This window comes from Chiloscyllium punctatum, chromosome 8 (genome assembly GCF_047496795.1).
Source record: "Chiloscyllium punctatum isolate Juve2018m chromosome 8, sChiPun1.3, whole genome shotgun sequence".
Classification (NCBI taxonomy): Eukaryota; Metazoa; Chordata; class Chondrichthyes; order Orectolobiformes; family Hemiscylliidae; genus Chiloscyllium; species Chiloscyllium punctatum.
Genome location: NC_092746.1, coordinates 56,839,306 through 56,850,712, shown reverse-complemented (window position 1 = coordinate 56,850,712; position 11,407 = coordinate 56,839,306).

The window sequence follows — 11,407 nt, the reverse complement described above, 5'->3', positions numbered from 1 at the left end:
TAAGAATGAGTATTAAGGTGCTGGTTTATCACTGCTTGAGGTTTTCCTATTACATGTGATATAATCTGGCAAATTTCAACCACATTTTTATGCAGTCCAAGCCAATAAAAATGTTTTTGTGTTTTGTTTTGAGTTGTCCTTACTCCCAAATGACCTCCTGCTGGTACCTCATATGTTACCCTCAAAATCTCCTTTCTAAAACCCACGAAGTAGTACGACTTGATGTAATTCTGCCCATTTTTCATCCTCTTGACAACATGATGATCTCTATTTCTTCATCAAGACTTCATTTTCGAGATAGTAACATTCTGCAATACAGTCCGATTCTTCTGTGTATTCTTTTTGATACAGTTTTTTCACCTTTCTGTTGTAGTTCAGCCAACATTTCTGAACTCAAATATCCACTTTGTCCTCTGCCTGTTCTCGTCTGTTCTCAATCATTTGATCAAACATAGTTTCTGATAATTGAACTTCAACTTTCTTATCTTTACTCTCTGATTGCTCCTCCTATGTCAACCTGTGGCTTTGTAACCTTGTGACCACACAGTTGGGAAAAGTCAGTATACACCCAGTAACACCACTGTTGCTTGATTTTCCACTGGTCTTTCAACTATAGTAAGCATTACTCCCACTTGTGATTCAGCTTTTTCATTACTGAGGATAAACTATATTACTGGAACCAAGAATTCTTCTATTACTCCAATCACCAATTCACCACTTTTCACTAGATTCTCCAGTCTCACCTTGTATAACAGAAAACTATTCTTCACACCATGAATTCCGCATATTCCCACCTTTTCTGGAAATCATGTCTCATTTCTCACCAACAAAAGATTGATTTGCTCCTGTATCTTTTAAACTCTCTATTCTTTACCTGCTCCTCCTGGTACACAGGGGTAAATTTTATCCACACAATCAAATTCATTGAAGAGATCTGGCACTTTCAATCAATCCCTGACCAGGCTGTCCATTTCTTTGTGCTTTCTTTTACCAGTTTTCGAAAACCTGCTGGCTTATCCTGTTTTTCGAAATCTGTCTTCCAGTGCTTTTTTTTTAAAACCACCAACACTGTGACTTCATGTGTCCTAGAGAAACACCTGAGGTGTTTTACAACTCCAGCCCCCTCTCCCCCACCCCGCATAGGTTTCTTTTTACTTGTGGTAAATTACCATCTTCAATGAGAGCTCCTTTTCCCTTCCCACCTGAGATTTCTCTATTCCTCAATTTGAAATTGGTGTCAGAAGCCAAACTTGAACCAATTTATACAATCTGCCATTTCAGCTGCTAATCTTGTAGTTTTAACACTCTGCTCTCCCATAGTTCTCACTACTTCAGGAAGTGAATTTTTAAATTCCTCCAAAATAAGTCTCTAAGAGCATCATATGTCTGATCTATTTTCAATGACCTTATCCATCTATCAAAGTTGCTTTGTTTGATTCTTTCAAACTCTATGTTGACCAGTTCATGCCTTAGACTCCTGAAACATTATCTGTAGGCTTCTAGCATTCATTCATAAACATTTAAAATGGCTTTTTTCACTTTATCATTCTCCCTAGATACCTCATCTGATAGTGATATAAACACCTCAAAATGTATACCAACCAGTTTTGTTCAAATCAACAATACCCACATGGCCGGAGGCCTTTTCATTTGTTTAGACACTTTTACAAATGAAATGAAAACAGTTTTGATGTCCTTCTTGACGAACCTACGTAAAGTTTGGATATATTTAATCAGATCCCCACCAGGCTTTTGGCTACAATGGGCTTGCTCTTCAGCACTGTAGTTGTCACTACTCCCAATGTTTACCTTTACCTCTACCAATTCATGTTGGATTAACATTTTCATTTCAACTTCCAAAGTTCTAAAGTTCTCTTTTTTTCTCTTTCTTCTGCTTTTAATCATGATTCAAACTGTTTCACTTCTTTTTCAGATTCAATGTATTTTAATTCCTTTGCTCTTTGGTCCACTGCAATTATCTCTGTTTTGCTTTTGCCTCTCTTTTTCTTTCTCCTCTAATTCAAGCTGATTCATTTTAAATATTTCCTGGCAATTGCAAGTGCTGAACTATTGTTGCAATCACCTCCCCTTTCCGCATGGGCCCAGACAATCTCAACTCAGCTTGTCTGTCAATTCCTAAAGCTTTGCCTTACTCAACTTCTGTAAACCACCTGAACTGACATCTTCCACACCCAGGAAATGCTTAGCCTCTGAAAGAGCCATTACTACACAAGGCACACCCTCTTTAACCCAACCAAATGCAAGATTTGGAAAGAGACTACTCACTGTTGTTGAGTTCAATAATTCTAAACCCAACCTGGAATTCAAGACTTTAATCCTGATAACAGCCACAGTTTATTATAGACCAGACCAAATCCCCTCAAAATATATCAAGGAGACTTTTATTTAAAGGCACGTGTAAGTGTTTTGAGACAGATGCAATTCAATTGGTCACACTACTAGGCTTTAAGCAAAATACTTTATTCTTACACCTCAGTTTAAAGCACCATCAACAACAAAAAATTGGCACAACTTTAACCCAATCAAAATATTTAGCAAAATAATATATTACGGAACTACTACTCGTTAACTGTTCAAAATTGCAGCAAATCATATACACACCCTTTGGCAAACACAAATTAAGCAAAACAGATTTGCTGATGTGCTGTCTCCAGTCGAGGAGAAAGAGAAAAATAAAGAATGAGTCTAGCATCAGAGAAAGGGCTTTGTCAAGCAGCTTCACTCCAAAATGCAAATTTCAACAACTGAAAGCAAAACTAAAATCCTGGGTCTGTGTGAGCCTGACTCCACACACATGCTTCTTTTGTCTACCTTGGAAAAAAAGTTTTCTTGGAGCACTCACCTAGGCAACAGATCTACAACACCCTTCTTCAAGAGAAACAGAACAGAACAAATCCCTCTTAAATGCACATATCGTAACAATAAAGCATTAAATGACTTGCATCGAGTAGTGGTATAAAATCTACAAGTACAATTTGCACATCTAAGGAGAGGACAGTCCCTTTGTCCACAGGGCAGAATTAAATGAAAATGGCTCAGAAGAAGGAGGGTTCCTGTCATTCCAGGCAAGGTGGAGTAAAAATAGCTTCGGGAGAGGGGCACAGTGGAGCAAATGCAACTAAGGGGAAGGAGAGTGGCTGTGTCTGCCAAAAGCAGCTAAGGGCAAGGGAAGGGAGCTGTCTCTGCAGTGGTAGAAGAGTGGATCATGCAGCAATTTCTATCTGTCCTGTGGTATTTGGGCAATGGCTGACAGGAAAGTCAGAAAGCTGGGTGGGTCAGGAATTTCAGTTTTGGGGCTGTGTCTGGTGCTGTTGCACAAGTTATGTTCACAGTCATAGTGGGGATTTGGATGTGGGGCTAGCTTGTCATGTTTGGGGAGCTAGCTCCTGCCAGACAATGGTAAAGTGAGATGTCAGGGAACCAGGTATGTTGGCAGCTCTATCACTCCAAGACAAGGCGAGAACAGTTCTCCTGAACTCTCCTTGACGGAAAGCTGACTATTCTGCTTGAACAATTTTTTGTTGTTGATCGTGCTTTAAACTGAGGTGTAAGAATAAAGTGTTTTGCTTAAAGCCTAGTAGTATGACCAATTGAATTGCATCTGTCTCAAAAACACTTACACGTGCCTTTAAATAAAAGTCTCCTTGATTAGACAATTGGGAAGAAATACCATCAGTGGGAGGCCACTACACATAATGCTTGAGGACAGTCCCTCACAATTAGAATGTGAAAACTGGGGCACATGGGAGAAATGTCAGCTTTGAAAGAAGGATGGCAATACGTGTGGTCCTAAATATGGCGATATGTGTCATCAATTAATGTCATATTCCTTATTTTCAGCCATACTCTGACACTGTGTCACCTTTTATGTTGGTGATTAGTTCTAATCGCCATTTTAATCTAACTCCATAGAAAGGGGATGGATTTAAACTTGTAAGCCATGGGGTTGTGACTGATAGGTCTAGTTTTGATGACTGATGAAGGGCTTATGCCTGAAAAGTAAACTCTCCTGCTCCTTGGATACTGCCTGACCTATGTGCTTTTTCCAGCGCCACACTTTTCGACTCTTCTGAATCTCCAGTCCTCACTTTGTCCTAGTTTTGAAAGTGCCAGTGAAGGCAAAAGAAAGAAGATGGGGAATGTGGATAAGAAGGTAAGTAAAGGCTTGAGTTTGACAGTGAACAAAGAAATGATCAATTCCCAATGGACAGTAAGAGATAGGGCTGGGTTGAATTGCATGCATGCAAATGTGCAGAGTATCATGAATAAAGTTCGGGATCGAGAAGCAGAAGTTGCTCTAGACGGATATGACATCATAGCATTGTTTGTTTGATAATGCTAAAAATCAAGTGTACCATTTTCAACAATTAGATTGACTTGTCCTGACAAGTTCAAAGATTTGTGCATGAACTCCAGGTTTCACTTTCCTTGCATCCCTCACCTTAAAATTATATGTTTTTCATGTTGGCTTTCGACATTTTCCTGATTGCACATTTCAAAATTTCGCTAATTTAGATAAACTCCATCTTACTAAGCAATTTAGTGTCGGGAATTTTCCTAGAAATCTTTGAATAGTCTTTTGACATTTTTAGGTGTTTTTACCAGTTCACGGTTGAAAAGGACTTTTGATAAATTAGTTTATACCATATATTTTCGTAGCAGCATGCTAGGTGGGGCAATTCTCTGTGGAAATATGTTCGTACTTAAGCCAATTAGAGAAAGAGAGGAATAATGGAGAAATGCAAGGCACGACAGCAGTAAAGAAGGGCTGCAAGTACCTATTGCAATCTCTTCTCACCACTCTTGAGGTGGTGACTGACCCTTGCCAGTCCCAAGTGTCATGAAAGTCATACTCCTGCTCTACTTCCTTGTGCCCTAGAGTTAAACAAATAAAACTACTGACCTTATATACAACTGCACAGAGCCAGCTATTGCATTCCCCCTTTAAACAATTGTTTTTCACCATCCTGGTGTAAAAATATATCATTGTTTTTCAGTGTCACTGGGTCAGAATCCTGAAATTCCCTCCCTGGGCATTGTGGGTAAACTTGCAGTGTACGGACTGCAGAGATTCAAGAGGGATCATGCTGTACATCTCGATGACTCTAAGGCAGCTCACTGCTACCATCTCAAGGGCAACAAGGGACAAGAAGTAAAAAAATGCTGGCCAGCCAGCAATGGCCATGTCCCACAAATGAATTTTTAAAAATTGGAAAACTTTTGCCATGAGATTCCTGTGCACCATTGGCCTTATCTTGAAAGTAGGACTTTACTAAAAATTATTTCATATTGATGAGCTTTCATTGCACACAAGTTCATTATAAGTATGATCTCTCCTTTTGGGTCATAAGGCTGGGTATTAAGCCCCACATGTTCCAATGTCAGAACATGTCTGAACAGATTCATTGAAATCTTTAAGTCTACAAGGCACAAATAGTTGTAACGCTCAACACATTGCAAACATGCTGTTGACTTTATCTCTGCACTTCAACCTGCTATCAGGAAATTTAAATTTCATTTCTTGCCTAATTAAGTAATTTAATAGGCCTTGTTGCCTACCATTGTATGTTCCTTTAATTGTCCCCTTTTGCGTGGAGATTCCATTTCCATGCCTCTTTCGGCATCTTCACTCACCCCTCTCTCATCACTATGATGGCTCAACAGGAGAGCAGCTTGATGAAGCTGACTGACATATAATAAGGTCACTGATAAGAAATACATTATTCTGATTATGGCAACAGATACATGAAAGACTGTGGTTATGGTCCGCAAAGACTCATTGGAGTGCCATGCTTAAAAACAACCAGGTAGTCATTCTTTCCATGGTCATAATTTGTGTAATTATCAATGACAATAATCCATTGCTGTCTGGGTTCAACTCTTCCAGCCTCTCTGCAATTGCATCTTGCAATTTTACTGCTGTAGCACTTAAAAAAAACACTTGGTGTTCAGCAGCTATGAACAGTTGAGCAGAACAGAGAGCTAGCCTCCATCAATCGCAAGATCTCCACAGCTTTGTGCCACTAGCACCTATGTAGTTCTGATTTGTGGATTGTGAATCACTTGGTGATAGCCCAACAAACTCTATAACCAGACCACCAAAGTTCAAATATTGAACTACTGCATTACTGTATCTGTTATGATGTTACATCCTGAGAAGAATGAGGTTTTCTGAGGAAATGTTGTCATGCATGCAGATTATTACTCAAAATGTGAAGCCCTGGAAATCAAAACTCAACATGAATAATAATCTTGACAACCACTATAATTGGCTTTTCATAGTTCTGTCACCGACAAATAAAACCACGTGAGTATCAGTCAATCATTACACATCTTCCATTTTCATCTCCTATTGACAGCAATGCAGATTATTTGCATGACCTCTTTCCCAATACAGCAAAATTAGGAATTTGAATTTGATCAATAAAGCTGGAGTTAAACTACGAGCACAAAACTATTATTATAAAAAAAATGGATTCGCTAATTCCCTTCTAAAGAAGCTGCTATCATTCCCTGGTCTGGTCGACATGTGATTCCAGACCCATAGCGATGTGCTTGACTCTTAAATGCCTTTGGTATGGGGCAGCACAGTGGCTCAATGGTTAGCACTGTTGCCTCACAGCACCAGGGACCCAGGTTCGATTCCAGCCTCGGGCAACTGATTGTGTGGAGCTTGCACATTCTCCCCATTTCTGTGTGGGTTTCCTCCCATAATCCAAAGATGTGCAGGTTAGGTGAATTGCACATAGTGTTCAGGGATGTGTAGGTTAGGAGCATTAGTCTGCGGTAAATGTAAAGTAGTAAGGGAATGGGTTACTCTTCGGAGGGTCGGTGTGGACTTGGGCTGAAGGGCTTGTTTCCAGACTGTAGGAATTCTCTGATTCTAAATGGACTGGCAAGTAAGTTCGCTGTGCATAACTATTTCAATGTGGAAGGAAAGGAATGCAACTGGATAGACCACCTACCATTAACGTCAATCCTGCAAAATCATGGGAGGTTGTGATGGCTGGCCCACAGGTGAGGCAAGCAACCTCCTGACATAATCACAGAATCATTCCTTACAATGTCCCTGATACAATCCTCAACATCTCTCCACATATCCCACCCAAATGTCAAAACAGATCCACTCCGTAGAAATACTTTTCTGGCATAGACAGTAAATAGTCTAGTGGAGATGGATGTAAACTTGTAAGGCATTGGGGTGTTGATTGATGGACCTAGTTGTGATGACTGATGAAGAGCTTGTGCCCAAAACATTGACTCTTCTGCTCCTCGGATGCTGCCTGACCTGCTGTGCTTTTTCCAGCATCACACTTTTCAACTCTGACTCTCCAGCATCTGCAGTCCTCACTTTCTCCTAGTTTTGAAAGTGCCAGTGAAGGCAAAAGAAAGAAGATGGGGAATGTGGATAAGAAGGTGAGTAAAGGCTTGAGTTTAACAGTGAACAAAGAAATGATCATTTCTCAATGGACAGTAACAGATAATGGGTGGGTTAAATTGCATGCATGAATAAAATTGGGAATCTGGAAGTTGAAATTGCTCCAGAGGGTTATTGACAGAAACATGGCTCAAGCCAGAACAGGTCTGGATATTTAACATCTCAGGTTATAAGGGTTTTTTAGTAGAAATAGGGTGGTTAAAAAAAAAGGAGGCATAGCAGTCTTGGTCAAAGATAATAATGCAGTTCCTGAATGAGAATCTGCACAGTTGGAGGTGAAAAACAAGAAGAGAGCATTGCCTTTGTTGCGTATGTATTATAGACTTCCAAATAGTGGGGAGGAAATAGAAGAGAGCATTTGCAGGCAGATTATGGAAACCAGCAGGACAAGTAGGGTTGTGATAGTTTGTGATTTCAATTACCCTGGGATAGACTGGGAAAAGGCAAATTATGGGGCACAAAAGGAGAGAAGTTCCTTCAATGCGTGAAGCAGAACTTTCTGGAATAGTACATTTTCAATGCTTCCAGGGAGGAAGCTATGCTGGATCTGGTCCTTGGAAATGAAGCAGACCAAGTGAAGAACATCAGAATGAGGGACCATTTTAGAAATATCCATCAAAATATAAGTTTCAATATTAAGTTTGAAAAGAGAAAAATCAGTTAAAGATTAACGTCCCAGACGGGAAAAGGGCAGATTTTAGGGGTCAAATAGTTGAACTGAAGCAGGTTGATCTGAAATGCGTTTTGGTGGTTAAAACAATGGATGAAAAATGGGAGTCATTCAAAAGAGATGTGATTAGAATGCAAAGTGAGGTAAATACTCATGAGAAATAAATATAGGGTATCCAAAGCTATAGTACAAGATGACTAAGGATATTGATTAGAAAATAAAGAAGAGAAAGGAGTGATATGATAGATACTGGAATAGTAATAGAATTCAGGAAGTGTATCTCAAATGCAGGAAAGAGATGAAGACTGGAATAAGTTAAAAGTTTGCATGAGGAAAGGATGGTAGGCTGCACTAAATCGAGCAATAAACTGTTCCTAAAACAATAATTTGAAAAAAATGAGGCAAATACTAAGTGGAGCCCATAAGAAACAAGCAGAGTAAGTTGCTCAGTGAAGCAAAGGATATGGTAGAGGTACTAAATCGATAACTTGCTTCTGTCTTTACCCAACCCAATTAGCAAATAGTGGCAATGACCTCATTGAAAATGTGGGTATTGAGCAATTGAAGAGTATAATGATCGAAAAATAAGACTGTTAGCATCCAAATAGAGAAGTCGCCAGGTCAGGATGGATTTCAGGAGAAAGTGAGGACTGCAGATGCTGGAGATCAGAGCTGAAAAATGTGTTGCTGGAAAAGTGTAGCAGGTCAGGCAGCATCCAAGGAGCCTTTCTTCAGCCTGACCTGCTGCGCTTTGCCAGCAACACATTTTTCAGCTCAGGTTGTATTTCATCCTAGACTGCTGAGCATGATTTTTCAGGCTTCTATGAACACAGGAATAATTCCAGGGGAGTGAAGGATTACAAGTGTGACATAGTTGTTCAAGAAAGGGGCAAAGGTTAACCCATGAAACTACTGACTTGTCAGTTTGACATCAGTAGTGGGAAAACTGATGGAGGCCATAATACAGATAAGATATACATCTAAGAAAAATAAGTTAATACTGGAAGGCCAACATGGCTATGTCAAGGGCATATCATGCCTGTCACATTTAATTGAGTTCCTTGACAAGGTGGCACAGACAATGGATAAGGAGAGTGCTGTGGATGTTGTATATTTAGACTTTCAGAAAGCATTTGATACAGTGCCACATGGCAGGTTGGTTTGCGAATTAGAAATGTTTGGGATTGATGGGTCCTTGGCAACATGGATTAGAAGTTGACTAAAAGATAGCAAACAGTGTTACTATAGATAGGCATTTCTTAGATGGGCATTGAAAATGGTGTCCTCCAGGGATCTGTGTTGGGACCCTTTTTCTTTCTGATTTATATAAATGATTTGGAATAGGTGTTGAGGGCAAAATCTCTAAATTTGCAGATGATAGCAAGCTAGGGACAATGGTGAATTGTGATGATGATGCTGAGCAACTTTAGAAAAACAGTGATATGTTGGCCTAATGGGCAAACACCTGGATGAATTTCAAAGTACAAATTCAAGGAATTGGGCTTATTCTCCTTGCAATATTTTGACAGGGCTTAAAAAAGGATATCCTATTTCCACTAGTTAAACTAGTTAGTAACTAGGGGTCACAATTTCAAAGTTGGCAGCAAGAGAGCGAGGAGTGAAACGAAGAGGAATTTCTTTGCCTAGAGAAGGCAAGTAGGGTTAAAGAGAATCCAAAGGGATTTTATAAATACATTAAGGACAAAAGGGTAACTTGGGAGAGAATAGGATCCCTCAAATATCAGCAAGGCAGCCTATGTATGGAATCACAGGAGATGCTAGAGATACTAAACAGGTATTTTGCATTAGTGTCTACTGTAGAGAAGGACATGGAAGATATAGAATGTGGGGACATCTTTAAAAATGTCCATATTACAGAGGAGGTGGTACTGGATGTCTCAAAATGTATAAAAGTGGGTAAATCCCCAGGACCAGATCAGGTGTATCCTAGAGCTCCGAGGGAAGCGAAGGAAGTGATTACTGGGCCCCTTGCTGAGATGTTTGGGTCATAAATAGTTACAGGTGAAGTGCTGGAAGACTGTAGGTTGGCTAATGTGGTGCCACTAATTAAGAAAGGTGGTCAGGAAAAATCAGGGAACTATAGACCGGTGAACCTGACATCAGTGGTGGGTAAGTTGTTGGAGGGAATCCTGAGGGACAGGATTTAGATGTATTTAGAAAGGTAAGGACTGATTAGAGATAATCAACATGGCTTTGTGCATGGGAAATTATGTCTCACTAACTTGATTAAGTATAGAAGTTGGGAGGTCATTTTGTGGCTATACAGGACATTGGTTAGACCACTTTTGGAATATTGTGTGCAGTTCTGGTCTCCCTCCTTTGGGAAGGATGTTGTTTAACTTGAAAAGGTTCAGAAAGTATTGCAAGTATGTTGCCAGGGTTGGAAGGTGTTAGCTACAGGGAGAGGCTAAATAGGCTGGGCCTGTTTTCCCTGGAACATCAGATGCTGAGGGGTAACCTGAAAGAGATTTATAAAATCATGAGGGGCATGGATAGGATAAATAGACAATGTCTTTTCCTTGGGGTGGGGGAGTCCAGAACTAAAGGAAATAGGTTTAGAGTGCGAGGGGAAAGATTTAAAAGAGACCTAAGGAGCAACATTTTCATGCAAAGAGTGGTGCATGTATGGAATGGACTGCCAGAGGAAATAGTGGAGACTAGTACAACTGCAACATTTAAAGGGCATCTGAATGGGTATATGAATGGGTTTGGATGGATATTGGCCATGTGCTGGCAAATGGGGTCAGATTAATCTAGGATATCTGATTGGCATGGAGGAGTTGGACTGAAGGGTCTGTTTCCAAGGTGTACATCTCTATGACTCTGTTAGTCCAGTTGTTAGGATTTGAGATACACTGCCTGGGAGAGTGATGGAGGCAGATTCCATCAATATTGAAATAGAGCTGTTATTTATTTGAAAGAGATGAATTTAGAGGGTGATAGAGATAGGGATAGAGATTGGGATGAGCTGGATAGCTTTTTCAGGAGCCAATACAATTATGGTGGGTCGAATAGCCTCCTTCTGTACTATAAGATTTGTGATTCTATTCTAAGAGGGCAGTGCAGTCATGTACAGTCAAGTGGGAGTTGCTGTAGAAGTCCTCAGATCCCATGATGTCTAAGGACACCAGGTCAAATGTAAACTCAGAAACCTCTTGCTGATTACTATATTACTTTCCTCTCCTCAGCTGATGAAATAGTTTGATTCCATGTTAAATGCCACTTAACAGAAGCATGGAAGGTGGCAAGGACAAGTA